Genomic DNA, 15,310 nt, shown 5'->3' with positions numbered 1-15,310 from the left:
ATTTTGTCACCCAGTCCTTGCACTCTGAAATGGGAAAAGCACAATCTGAAGTCAAAGTTTTGCCTCAGTGTCGCATAAATTATGTCAGATGAGAATTACAAGGAAAAGCTGAGGTGATTTACTATTTTTCTTTTTGTTCTGCTTGCAAATTTTAGAAGCTGATAGAAAGATGTACAGAATTTTGCTTGTGCTTTTAATACAAACCAAAAATAATAGCCTTTTGGCTAACACAACTGTGATGGAAAGTTTACACAAAAGGATTTTGTTTCAGGAGGTTTTCAGTTTCATCAAAAAAGTTAAAAAAATTCTCTATTGGAGAATGGAAAAGCAAACTTCCATATTCCTGAAAGAAAATAACAGCTAAAATTCCATGCTGCATTCAGTAACTAGAATATTATCGTTTTCTAAAATGTGCTATGTCAGAAAATGGATAAATGGCTGAGGTGGTAGCTGGAAGGACAGAGAGGGGGAAACCCTCTTCACAAATAAAAATTGTCATTGGTTGATATATTTATTGTTGTAAAGGTGTCTGCATTGGAAAGTTATATTAAAACTAGGAAAATGCTTTTATTGCATTTTTACATTGGGTCTTTTAGCAAAAAAAGCTGAGCATTATCAGCATTTAGGTTTTCAATGAAAGCTATTTTAACAAAATTTCAACACAAAGCTTTTCTTTCATACCAAATTATTCAGAAAGAGGAGGAAAATTATTTCTCAAGTAGCTCAACTGACAACGAAATCCTTCAGGATTTCACAACATCTTCTTCCTACTGTGTTTCCTCCAAAACAAACTGAAAGATTTGCAAAGAATTACAATAATGGCAGGCACATGATTTAAAGCCCCATGTTTACTCAAAGCTGATAGGACATCTGCAACAGCATTACATGACTTTTCTCAATGCAAGCAAGCATCATCAGGAGGCATTTACATGGAAAACCCACTATGTAAGGCACATAGTCTTTAAAAATTGGATGTATCTGTTTCCAAACACTGTTTTCAAACCTTGATAGGTATGAAGATTATTGATACTTGGGAAGTGGGATGAAGAAGTCTTAAGAGCAATGTCATCTTAGCAGTGTTTGCCAGGCTGGGAAATGAGGCAAATATTGTCCCTGCTCTTTCACCCTAGTTTACCTGATGAATGTGAAGCTCCTCTGCCCTGATGCTTCTGTGAGAACAGCTGAAAGGTAAACAAAAACCAGCAGAGTTTCTGGTAGTGTTGTTGCCAAGGAAACCCGCACGGATTCCTGTTGGAGCACACCCTGGGCTGCTCCAGGCTTCAACCTGCCATTGGGGAAGGAAACAAAGACGGAAAACAAACAGGACAATATGACTGGAAAGCCCACTGGGGAGAGGGAGGAAAATAAACGAAAAGATAAAGCATCTGCTAGTGAAGAATACCTCTCATTTAGGTCAAATCAAGGCTTTTCAATCTCTGTCTATTGTTCCTCCTCTAGAGGAACCCGTTACTTCAGAGCAAATGGGAGATAGAATAGGTCTCTTGTTTCAGTTATTGAGTTGATGGTGTTATGAATCATCTCTCTTTTGGAAAACTGTCTATTAGTGTTCTCTGATCCTTCATTGAAAAGGAAGCTGATTAAAATTATTAACAAAATTATCTTCCACTTTTTATTTTGAAGTGTGATCCTGGCTCAGAGTGGAACAATATCAGTAATTATCACTGGTTTAATCAGATGCCTTTTGTACAGTTTTCTCTCTTCCTCTTCCCTCCCCCCTATCTCATTTTCTTTTCTGCTTTTTCTGATTATAAGTCTCAACGGTTTCATTAAATGTTTAGGGCCAAATTCTGGCATTCTACAGAGCTGGATAGAAAACAGGCATATGTTAATGTTGCAAAAGCATCTACATTATGAGTCTATGTCCTGGCCAACCCAGACCTGACACATTTCACATCCTTCTCTACAGCATCATTCCCTGAAGGGGTCATTTGTTCCAGGAGCAGGAGTTGATGCATTGGTTAGGGTGTGTAGAGCTATGTGTGCATGTCTTATAAAGTGTGGTGATCACATCTTCTCATCTTCTGGGCCCACCCTTCTATCCTCATCATCATTGTATGGGAATGCTCTGCTGCCCTGGAATGCATCTCAGTGGACCTTCTGCATCCACACGAGACACCACACTTGGACTAAGCTAGCTCCATCTGAGGAACAGAATGGACAAAGTAGACAAATACCTGAGGCCAAACCAAGCCGTTTGCAAGAGGAGGGTAAAAGCTCTGAAGTTCAGGGGTCACTCCCAAAAGCTCATGTGCCATGTTAATGGGGTTTGCATTGTGTGTTCTAAAGGACTTGTTCTTAGGTAACAGAAAACCAAATGAAGGCAAAACAGTCTTAAATCACTAGAATAAGCATTCTGAACTGATGCCTTTTTCTGCCAGGCTCGCAGCAGCAGTGTCTAAAAAAGATGGTCTGAGTATAAGATGGACAGCAATCAATTCAGGTGATACTTCGAACTATAATTACAAATGGACCAGTAAGTCTATACAAATATCTTTCAATCTATATGTAATCAGATCTCTGTTTGTTCCTCTGGTACTGTAGCAGAGAACTTCTGAGGAGGTGGAAAAAGAGGGGGTAAATCACAGTGAGTTTGGGAGGAGAATCATAAGAAAGCTGAGAGCTAGATTGAAGAACTGCTGAGATTTCCCCAGAGGCCCTAAATAGTCACTTGCCTTACTTATGCTTCAGCCCAAACCTGCTATTTTATATCCCTACTTTAATGTTATTTAAACAAATAGAGAGGTCCCCCCTCCCCCTTCTCTATGTTTCTTTAATGTATTTTAGATAGCAGATAAGAGGAAAAAGAGAGAATGTGAAAGAAGCTGTGTCAGAGAACCGTGTGAAAGTTGGCAAGAAATCTTTGGCACTATTGTGATAGACCAGCTAAGAATGCAGCAAGAGCCAAACAGCCCTCTCTGTGGATTATTTTTGCACAGGGTATTCGTGAGTTTGTGCTTATGGAATTTCTTCCTGATCCTTCCATTGGGAAGATGGGATTTGCTCTCCACGTGGATTGGGAGGAAAGTTCAGCCGCCCAAACCTTCGTTTCCTGGCAAACTTGTGTACAGTCAGAGCCATCTATGCAGAATGTCTCATACTAGGAGGAAAAGCACATTTTAAATACACAAACTCCATGTGAAACTCCATATCTGTGAGTGAGAAAGCTATATTTTAAACACTTAATAGCCTTTGGCATCCTCAGAAATTCTATGTTTGCCATACTGTAGATTTAAGTGAAAGCATCCTGTCTATGTAAAAAAAAAAAAAAAAAAAAAAAAATTAGTTAGGTGATGGCCAAATAAATCTATCATTTTTCAAAATTATTTCCATTTTCTGCACATAAGACTAAAGTGAAATTCATAGGGGAAAAGTTGGAGTCAAAATACTTCTAGCCCTGCTCATTCAGAACTATACAATAGCCATTCTGCTGTTCTGGCTGCTGTTATAGCTTATAAAACTTGCCAGTGTTTGATAAGAATGCTCAGAAACCATTCACAGCAACACTAAACTCACCCTATGTGCTTTGTTGTATCTGGAAACTTTTACTTCTCCAAGCCCTGTGGAAGTGCTAAGTAACCAATGCTCACCCATGAAATCTGTCTCGCATAGCTTTTAGACAACACTCCTGGAGAGGGAAAGGAGAAATAGTACCCAAGAAATTATTATGATTTGAGTAAGAAAGGGGAGCAGTGAGATGTACAGCAGCATTAACCTTTACTCCCTGCAGCCCTTCATGCACAGAGGATGGGGAAAGCAAATCCATGCCCCACTCTGCCCAATTGCCCCGTTTTTCATTTCCTTTCTCTTCCACAGAACTCTTCTGCTTTTTGACACCGTGTTCATTGTTTATCTGATGCTCTAAATAATCTCTGCTGCATAATGCTTGTTTTTGTTGTTTTGTTTCTATTTGAAAGTGACTAATTTCTTCCATAGAGATTATGAAAGAAAAGATATTTACCAGCAGCAAGCTTTGGAGCAACTTCCTGTGAAATTGTAACCTGCATCCAACTGGAAGATTATCCAAGCTACCAAGCTTGAGCTGTATCCTCCCAGTCCCAATGTATTTCAATAGGTGAGGATTTACACAACCTTAAATAGTACCAGAAAGACTGTAGAAGTCAGCTGCACCATACCCAAAGTCACCATTGCATTTTTCATGAATAATACCTGGAAGGAGAACTGTCAACAGCTACCAGCTCTTCTCTCCAGCTCACCTATTTCTACCAGCCTTTACTGGTATCAGCAGCTCTGTGCAGGTCTTCTGCTTCTCTGGAGGCGTGCAGTGCTGTTGCACATAGCTATCATGTAGGTCATAATATCTCTCTTTAATGTAGCTCATGGGCTCATGCACAGGAAGTTGGAAGCATTGTTGAAGCAGATACTGAAAGTTTTCTTGTGAGTGGTTCATGGTAGCTTTCTGTTTTGTGAACAAATTCCCTAAGGAGGGCTGTTCTAAATTCAGTTATAGAACAGAAGGAAAACCTTGCTGGAAATGTGCGGGAGTTGGTCACAGACGGCAGACCTTCTTCCTGCAAGGCATGATGAGAGATGCAGTCACTGTGGGATCAAAATGTCAAACTTTTCAATGGCTTGAACTTCTCTGACAGATTTGAGGCATGTAGCATTTCCACTCCTCTACACACACAGAGAAACAGTAACTGAAAAAACAAGGGAGTTCTTTGTCAAAAATGAAAGAAGATAGGAAGGAAAGGAAACATGAGATCCATTTTAAATCACTGAAGTGTTCAGATGTCAAGAGACAGATACTGTAAAAGGACCATGTAAAACAAAGATTATTATCCTAGTTACAAAAGCTCACTTAATCCTTCTTGTTACTAGTGAACCTCAAAAACATGGTTTCTACATGTTTTTAGTGTAACAATCACTTAAAACTTGTGTAAAGATTAAAACCACAAATCTTTTGGGCTATGGTACTGATGCACCTTATTAAGTTCAGGTACGTGTTCCTGGACAAGTACAGCCTTGAGCGGAGATCAGGGGTGGCATGGAGCACGGTGGGCAGCAGCAGGTTTCCTAACATCTCCCATAAATTCCTGAAGGTGAAGGTCTTAAGCATTATCAGACATCAGCACATTTCTAGTATCTGCAGATTTAATATGATGTTTATATGTATTTATTACTCCACTTGGAAGTCGGAAGCAATGCTATTTAAGTGCTATTTATCTTCCTTTTTCTTTATTATTGCAATCAGTGCGATTGATCTTAATTAAAAGTCTAAAGTTCAATGATAGTTTAAAAAGGAGTACCTATAGCTTGATGGCCTCTTGAAATGCTACATGAATTTTGTTTAAAAAATTAGAATGCTCTTGTTGATTTTTTTTTTTTCATGTTAAGTTCTATTTCCATGTCTGACTTAAGGGTTACTTTCTTAGCAAAAACAGTTGTGCATGTCTCTGATAAGCTAGTATTGTTCTCTAGTCCCAAGTGTATTCTGCTCAGCCCCTTTAATGTGTTAAAATCCAACACCTAATAACAATGGTCATGTTTAACAGTTTGTGACGACTTGAAATAAGACTTATACTTTGTATAAATTACAGATTTACATTGGATTTTAGTTCTGGTTAAAGTAGCACAAAATTTTTTCCAAGGTGTCTAACTCAAGAGCAAATATAACAAAAGTCCCTTTCCAGACATTTCCATTTCCTATAAGATAAAAATGTAATATTTGTTCCAGCTTCATTTTCCACTTCTAGTATTGATATGTCATATACTAATGAACTGCACACATCAGCCTTATAAAGGCTGGATTCTGGATTTTGTGACTTAAACTTGTCCTCAACTCAGAAATGAACTATTTTATGATAAAGGCAAAAATTCCTGGAATTCCACAGTATAGATTACAGCATTGTATTTTTGCATATTTTCATAGCTTTACAAAAAACACAGAAGGTGTATGCTCTTAGTGAACGGTGGCCAAGATATGAGTCTGCACAGCAGAGCATACCCCGCCAGCACCAAGCATAAACAGCTCTTTAGGGCAGATTGCTCTGGTGAGGGTCAGACAGAACTGGGAAGACAGAAACTGAGTCCCTTTTTCTCTTCCAGCCACCAAATTGCCCTGCACCAATGCTGCCTACTCTTTTAAAATGGATTTTTAAATAATCCACAAGCTCTCATCTTTGTTATGCCTCATGGCAGACGTCTCCAGCTTTCATGCCCAAGAAAATTTCACCTTAGTTTAGGGCAGTGCAGGCCCCAACGCCTTCTGTTTTATACTTTAAATGTAGAAAATATTTTAATTATTAATTAGGGTAATAATTCCTTCCTAATTTGAATTTTTAGAAACATTTTCTTTTTATGTCTTATTCAAGACATCAGAATGAAAAGAGAATTTAAATTAGCAACTCATTTGTACGTTCGTAATTCATTCTTCTTTTTAATGATAATGTGGGTGAAACATGGAATTCAGCACAAGGCTTTCATTTTGTTTTTGTGTTTGTCTGTCATTTTGTATCTAACTGAGAGAGCTACAGGAGAGAAAAAAAAAAAGCTGTATTATGTGCATTTAGGAGGATCCAAGCTCATTCTGAGTTCTGTACACCCCTTTGGGAAATAATTCCGGTATTACTAACAGAAAAGAGTGTATTTAGAGAATTTTCCCCCCTCTTTTTTTTTTTGTTAGGGAAAGTTATACTCTTTTCCTACAGTGTCTCAACCTTTGTTGCCAACACGTAAATAATTTATGTACAGATCTTGATGTGCAGGATGCTTCTGTAGGGCAGAATGTATCAACTGTTAAGAATTTGTCTGGGTCATGTGCTCAAAGCCAAGGATGCACATAACTTTCACGATAAGTGAGTACTGAGCCCAAACTATTAACAAGGTAAAATGTTTCTGAGCAGATAATCTCTGTATTCTAATTAAATACTGATGTAAACAGCTTGATGTTCTCTCCCGCTGAAGTATAATTAATTATTCAAAATACGTTCCATGTCTTTACAGGGCTGCAAATCAAGTGAAAATGCTGCAAAACACAGAAGAGTCTTCCACTTGAAGATCTCAGGAACTTTAGCATCAAAATGAGACAGACTTTGATAAAAATAGAGGTGTTCACTGACGGATTGCCTAAAAAAATAAATTAGAAATACAATCCAGCCAGAAGGAGGTTCCACCATTCATTCAATAATAAAAAAACATTGTCTGCATATTGCGTTATGCTAGACATGCTAAAAAAAATAAACATGAAAGGTCTCCTAGAATGGGTGTAATACACAGCGAGTAAAATGAAAATGTGCTTTTCCCCAGGAGGCCTGTCTAATCTGAGAGATAAACATGCCTATGTCATCTATGGTTGAACCAGCCAAACAGTTACACTGGGAGTACATTTTCTCAGGAGAGAAATTATGCAGAAAGACATAAAGCACTCACAGTATGTATAGATCACATTCCAAACGGAATCACTCGTGCTGCTCATGCAGGAAGGTCCCAGTGGGCAATTGCAGTGAGGGCAATCTCTCTCCAAAGACAGAAAGTGGAAAGAGAAAGATGAAATACCAAGGTATCCCAGCAAAGACATCCAGTGCCCTTGATTGCAATTTTAGTCCCTCCTCTCTCAGTGCAGCCACATGGCATCTCAGTGGTGGAGATAAAGCCCTCTGGGAAGTGATGCTAAGTGCTGATAACCAAGGCTTTGCTGGACACAGAGCCCCAGTCAACATTCTGGGAACTCTGTCTGGTGAAGGTCAGCCTCCAGCCTGAGCCCTTTTCTCAGTTTCACTTATCTTACCATTCCTGTTTTATCATAAGGCAGTATCACTAGTGTCGCGGCAAGTATGTTTTGGTATCTGTAGTAGACTCTGCTGTATGTTTTCTCAGTAACAGGCAAGTAGCGACATAGGTTCATCAGTGAGTGATGAATCAAACGCTAAGGTGGAGACAAGATTTAATTGTTTAAACATAGTCATTTCAGGCATGTATCAGCCTTTCCTTTGAAATGCACTGAGCTACAGACAACACGCAAGAAAATTTTGGATTTTTTCAATTTAGAGCTTGATCATATCAGCTGCTCCCAGTCTGAGCAGTTACAGGTTCTTTATTTTACTAATTATAAGAGTAATTATGCCATTAGTTCTCAGAAAGTAATTTTAATAATTAGGTCAAACACAAAATGACTCCAATCTCATGACATACTAATTTAAATTGTTTGGATATTGTAATTTAGTGGGAGGAGTCAGCGCTAGAGTCATTTTGGGGATTGTAAGAAGGAAAATACAGCTGGAGAAATAACAGAAGATGAATTTTCTGTCTGAGACATTAGTTGTTTCTTGAATGATGTTAAGTGAATAACATTAAAGCTATTTGATAGTGATGACAGATAAAATCATCATGTATTGAAAAATATATTAAAGATTTTATTCAGAGGCCATAATTTTGAATGAGCGTGCCAGCCCCCTTTCTCTGTTACTGTAGTAGTAAAAGAAAATATTTTCAATCCACCCATCTAATTTTCTTGAGAAATGAATCCATTCATATCTCTGCATGCTAGAATCCAGTTTCTAATCTTAGTTGCAACCTCATAAATCTTGAATAGAATTTATAGATACCAGGGGGCTTAGGCCACCAAAGCCAATTACACTGATGTAAAATCCATGTCTGTGTAATATTTGGGACAAAGGAAGATGAGAAAGAAAACGAAAAGGCTATTCAGACCAGGACCGGAAATGAAAACAATTTTGTAGTCATTGCAAACCTGGTTCCAGCAGTCTTCTGTACCTTTATCAACACTTCCACCCATTCACATAAAAGGTTTTTTTTCTTACAAAGGATCTATTTGCACATGACTGTTTTCTTAACAAAGAATTTTTCACTGAAAGTAAGTTTGAATGGATGAGTTACTTGGAATTGCACTGCCTGTCCTGGGTTTTCATTTACTAGAAGTTAGAAATATTTCTAAGAAAGTCCAAGAATGGTGGAAAGTTATTTTCACCCAGCCATGCCTAACAGTGTGAGCTCTTCAGTCTTATGCCTTTGGCAGTATGAGTAGCCCAGTAGATGCTCCACTTCCCAGCAAATCCTTTATAAAGCCAATCAAGAATGCATGAAACTTTTCAGATAGCAATGAATCAGAAGGCAACATTTGACAACTCCCTGCCTTGTTAAATGTTTTATTCAGAATTTTCCACTCTGAAACCTTTAAAAGAAAGAAAACAGGCACATAGGCATCACACATCAAATAATACTTAAATTCAGCATCCTATTGTCTACATCTATCAAAAAACTGAATACATAGATCTACCTCCTCTAAAACTTTGTTGGTAGTCAAAGTTTTCATGATTTATATACCCATATTGAGAGTGCAGTGGAATGGAAAAACAGACACACAATCTTTCTGTTTCACACACAGGAATATAGAAGTTAAAACACTGAATTCTATTTTCTGAAGTGATTTTGCATTTCTTTAATTCAAGCAGTAAACACTGTTTCATAAAATAATCTTTACAGGGAAAACATATTCTTCCTAGCCCATAATAACCTCTTAATTTGATGTTCTAACTTAAAAAAGAATGTGAGTGGCAGCTGGGTCAAAGAACATATATTTTTACTGACATAAAAGAACTGGCAGTTTTCATTACATGTACTACAACTACCAATGTCTTTAAAAGTGTATTGTGAACAAATAAGTGATTTTAGAGAATAGAAGACAGAATTCTTCTGTGGAACACTGAGAAAATTCTACATTTCCAGTTTGTTGGATAAAACAAGTGATTAGTCACTACAAGCCACTACCCAGGGACTGGCTATTATTTCCCAAAAATTCCGGTTTTTAAAGAGATTAAATGTATTCCATTGATCAGGGTACTGAATCTTTAACTAAAACTGATGACACAATCTGTTTGCAAGTATTGGGAATATTCACTGTCTAGAAGGAATGTTAGCACTGGTGGATTTTTAAGCACGTCTATGCATAATAGTTATGCCATTTGTAAATCATATGCAAATATATATATATATTTCCATGCACTATGGAACGTGATATTTAGACCAACTATGAATCCCACAAAATCCCATGTTGCGTTCCATAAAAAGAAAGATGTTTAACCTCTTCTTTCATTAAATTAATGACACAGGTTGCTCTGAAAGTAACATCTTCTATTTATTTCCCTGGAAACTACAACAAATACAAAAAGCACTATAAAACTATTCAATAAAGCATATTCTTAGCTACAACACGCTATTTTTCAACATAGTCACCACCATTAGCTATGACTTTTCACCAACAGTGAGCAAGAGCCCGCATGCTGAGCTCATAAAAATCTGCATCAGCACAGGTGACCCACTGTTTCACAGCAACTTTGATGATATTGTTGATAGGAAAATGTTGCCCACAGTCCATCTTTCATCAGCCTGAACAGGTGGTAGTGAGAATGCACCAAATCTGGTCTACACAGTGGGTGTGGTTGAACGGTCCAGACCACATTGACAGTATGCTCCACATTATTCATGGTAGTATGAGGCTTGGATTGTGTTCCAAAGGAAAAGTTGTCTTCCTCTCTGGTCTGACTCTGAATGTTTGAGTCTTTTTCTTAGTCAATGTTGCAGTGTAGCAGTCAGAGTTGTATCACCCACTGCATCACTGTGCTCACATCCTCTGTTTGGTCTCCATAAACTTTCTGCAAGCATCAATGAATGTCAGTGGGTGCCATTTTATCTGCATGGAGGAATTCCATTCCACACCGTTACCTCATACACGCTTCCATGACAGGATTCAGTTTGTCAGACTGCTGCTCTGCTGCAATCTGTCACATGGCAACAAAACCTAATGGAATATTAGGTGGGAAAGTTTTATCTCTACTATCATTCAATTAACATCTGCATCTGACATTGCCGGCCACCATAATAAAATAAGAGGCATTACTTTTGGAGCATCCCTCATGTTCACAGAAATGCTGAACGTATAACAATACGAATCCTTCTAATTAGGATAATTTAACTCTTCTACAGTAGTTTTGCAGAATTGCTCTCATTGATAACCTCAAAGATTTTTATATTTTTAGAAGTGTTGTGGTCTTCACACAACAGAATCCTAATTTGCTCTATACAATACAAAACACATAAGAAAGGACTTTCGAGTCCAGATCTTGGAGCAAGAATCAAAGGGAAAGCAGGTGGTGTTGACATCACAACTTTTTTCCACTCAAGAGTACAATAGAATTTTACTGAAGTAAATTTTTTCTTGTTCAAAGTGATTAGCTTCCTTCTTAGACAACTGTGATAACAACTGTGTAGTATTTGCTCATCTGTTGTCCCTCAAAGAAAGAAAGCTCACCAAAATTACTTTCCAACATTGGACCCTCCTCTTTTTCATCTGTGCTCGTAATATAACAATGAATTGTCTTAAACCTAATGAGAATTCATTTTTTTTCCTTCTTCTCAGTCCTACTTTGAAGATATAATGTTGAGGATCAAGATATGTATATTCTGAGACTCTACTTCTGCATATCTGGCAGTATAAAATATTTCTGTGAAAGCTTTAATTTCTGAATGTTCTTTTTCTCTTAGCTGGAACTATACAAGCATGGATTCAATTGGCAGGAAACAGCAACAGGAAAAAGGTTGAAGGAACAGGGATTTCTATTAACTTTAGAGATCATTTAGTCATGAAACTCTTTACCACAAAGTGTATAAGGAACTAATCAATTATAATCAAGCAGTTCAGAGGTCTTCCTAAAAGAATCTGGAATTGGAATAGAAAAAGATATTCAAAACCCTCGAGTGTATTTTGGATAGAGGCAGAAGGCATGAAAGTTATTTTGCTTTTTTTGTTGTAATTAATAGCTACTGAATTCTGCAAATATATTTATGATAGACTTCTCCCACAGATCTTGACGCCTACCTTGCAAGATTTCAAGCAGATACTCCCTAAAATCAGTGTTGTGAGGGAACAGCTCTGGCAGGAATACGATGCACCATTCAAAATGCTCCCCCAGTTCTGCTGACCACAAATTCCTTAACAACAGCAATTGATGGCAGAAGTCTCATGAGCTTACTGTATTCAGCTCTCTCGCGCATCCTAATTCAGTTTGAGTCACCTTCACCTACACACCACAGCCCCTGAGGTTTCCATCATCACATCCTTCTCTTTTGTCTTCTAGCTTCCAGTTCAGCATTTAAACTAATGACTATTTAATTCTTTCTGGCATGCTTCATCTCAGTGGTCAGCATCAGTGATACATGCAGGTGGTCAGTCATCAGGTGCACCCTTTCTTATTGAGTCTCTGCCTCCATCATTCCCTCTGCCTTTCGTCTCTGCTCGTGGTTCCAGCAGCTAGGAAGGAAACTGTGTTTATTTCCTTTTCCTTGTCTTTTTTTTTTTTTTAATCTCCTTTCTCTTTATCTCACTTGCACTGAGGAGGGAAATCCAAGATGATCCCTGAAGGACATCCAGCTTAAATGCCCCATGATTTTCTTAGAGGTACATTACTCCCTTTTATGCTTTTCAAAAAGAACCATGGCTGGCTCTGTTTCAGGTCTCTCTTCTTTCAGTCTCAAGAAGGACATCTTCTGGTCTATCCCAACGCTTACTCTGACTCCCACATAAAGTTGGCAAGTAAGGTCTTGAACTGAAGTATGCCTAGCAGGCTGGAAGATGACTCCCCAAGTATATCTTTATTGCATAAAACCATATACTTGCACAATGAAATTTTTCAGATCAAATAGATCCAGTAATGAATATGAATATCAAATAGATTCATAATGAAGCATTAAATGATTGCTATACTTTTAAGCAAGGTCTTCTAGGGCTGCCCCAAAATCCTAGAAGTAGTTTGACAGGTATTTCAGATATCTTTATCATGAGGATTTCTTTGTTGACAAATATATTCTCAGAAAAAAAAAAATGAAAAAAAACCAAAACCAACACCCCGTTCATTTTTATAATCTAATATTTTTCACTAGGCTTTGATACAGGTTTGACACACAGCAGTTCCAAACACCAAAAAGTTATTGATTTCATAACATTTCTATAACAATATAACTGCATGATTCAGAGATGTGTATCCAGTTCTCCTACTGTTCAATGCAGCTGGCCCCTGTCTTGACTACAGACAGTCCAGACCCTGTTGGAATAACAGTCTGCTTGCTCTGTCATTTTGGGTGGTCTTGTTGCAATTCCACTGGGTTGTAACAGTTTTGTTGTGGACCACTGTCTTCATGGGGCAAAGAGAAAGTTCAAGAGAGAGATAAACAGCACTTCTGCTGGGCTGGAGATACTTTACATAAGAGTTCTCCGTCAGGTAATACAACATTTAACTCTGCCATAAAAGACTTGATATGTATTAGAAACATGAAAATGTCATACTCTTTACAACATGAAAAAGTGCTTGAGTACTCTTGAAGTATTTATCCTCACTTCTGTGTGGCATCCATTTACTCCCTTAGCAAGTAGGATTCAAATAAAGACACATTCCCTGACCATAGGAGCTCAAGATCAAGCCAGTAGCAATGACTATCTGATCAGTAATGGCCCAGAAAGACACTTGAAGGGGCAAAACCAAAATGAAGCAGTTAGTCACTTGGAATAAGTTCATATCCCAGCAAAAAGACCACGGTTGGTGTATGTTCATTTTTGTATTTTGAAAATAACAAAAACTAAAGGTTCTGGTAACTGATTTCTTGTAGGGTTTTATGTAAGCATATTTGTTACTTACATACTTGATGTCCCTGGACCAATGGAGTGAAGGCAAACGAAATCCTTAGAAACCCCACCATGACAACAACGTGTCGCTTGGAAGGTATTCTGCTTATATCTACACTACAGTATCACTATTCCCTCTATGTTCTGCTAGGAGAGATAATACATTTCACTATTTCAAATGCGGGCATTGTTCTACAAAGAGTCAGAGCAATGTTGCATGCACTGTTTGCAAGCTTCTTGCCAGGTAGTTTTATTAAAAACAAAAAACCTAGCACTAGAAAAGCAATAACTTGAATCTATTTAATTGAGAATGAACTCATTACAATTCACTCACATCACATTTTGAGCAATTGAGGGAGCGTTTTGCAGATTCCTAAAAGCATTTACTAATTCCCTTGAGTCAATAAAAAGAAAAAAAAAAGAAAAAAGAAGAGTTAATTCTTAGACTTTCCTATATCTATAAGAACAGTGCATAAAATTTCTATAAGAACAATAGGACAGATTAAAATCTGAAGATACTATTAACTTAAAAAAAAATCTGTTTTTTTCAGTTCTAAACTGTTGTTTGGATGCTGGTGTAAAACTTTCTTTTTCTGAACTAATTATTCCCTTGTATCTTTTAGAAAAACTGGACATTATCCTTACTCTGAATACTCATGATATGCTTATCCCTCACTGTGTCTTATTTAAGAATGTAAATCTAAGTTGCTCTGGGACCTCATCCTTTATTACAACTTTGCAGGTCATACGGAGTTCTCCAAATCATAATTTATAAGTTCTGCAATTGACAGAAAGCCAAAAATACTTTATCTTCCTAAAAATAAGAACAAGCCTTTATTATTATGAGAAGAGAATCTGACTGTTGGATCTGTGACTGATGTACCACATCGTGCTCTATCACATGATGTGTGACACGTGTTAGGTGTAATTCAGTTTCAATAGGATTCAATAGTGTGCATTACAGAGTAGAGGGGACTTCAAATGGAAGGATGGCTTACCAGAAGGACCTCTAAAGAAAGAGATTTTGGTGATTAAAAAGAAAAAAAAAGAATAAAAGAAAAAAAAGAAAAAAAAGAGTAAAAGAAAAAAGAAAAAAAAAGAAAAAAGAAAAAAATAAACAGAGTTTTAAGATGGTATCTCATTTTGAGACCACAAATTCAACAAGATTCTGTAAACTGAATGGGGCTAACAAAGAAAATGAAGAAGAAACAAAAAATCACACATAATCACAGTAACTTCTATCCTAGAATCAATATGATTTACCCTATTTATTCTGATCACTGCTCATCCTACTTTATATGGCTTTTTGTAGTGACTCCAGCTTCCTGTCTAAATGGTAGCATTGAAGAAGATGGTGGAACTGCTACAAATGCTAAATATAATTTGTTTACTACTAACAGAAAAAAAAAAAAGTGAAAGTTGTGATTTTTAGGTGAGGAAGCTGTAAAACACTGGCATTAAGTCTATTACAGAGCTCCCCCTAACGGTGTTCCTATAAATATAGCCATACATTGACACATTTCCCAGGTGCTCCTCTTCCTTCTTCAGCAGTAATGAGGATATGCACACCATCTCTATAAGTAATTGCTTCACACCGCAGCTCCCTCTGAAGCATCCTGTGGATACTACAAAGCA

Source organism: Cyrtonyx montezumae, unplaced genomic scaffold (assembly GCF_038088225.1).
Source record: "Cyrtonyx montezumae isolate F1298 unplaced genomic scaffold, pur_monq_1.0 scaffold_8, whole genome shotgun sequence".
NCBI classification, from domain to species: domain Eukaryota; kingdom Metazoa; phylum Chordata; class Aves; order Galliformes; family Odontophoridae; genus Cyrtonyx; species Cyrtonyx montezumae.
The sequence above is the reverse complement of the archived record's forward strand: the minus strand, read 5'-3'. Positions refer to the sequence as shown.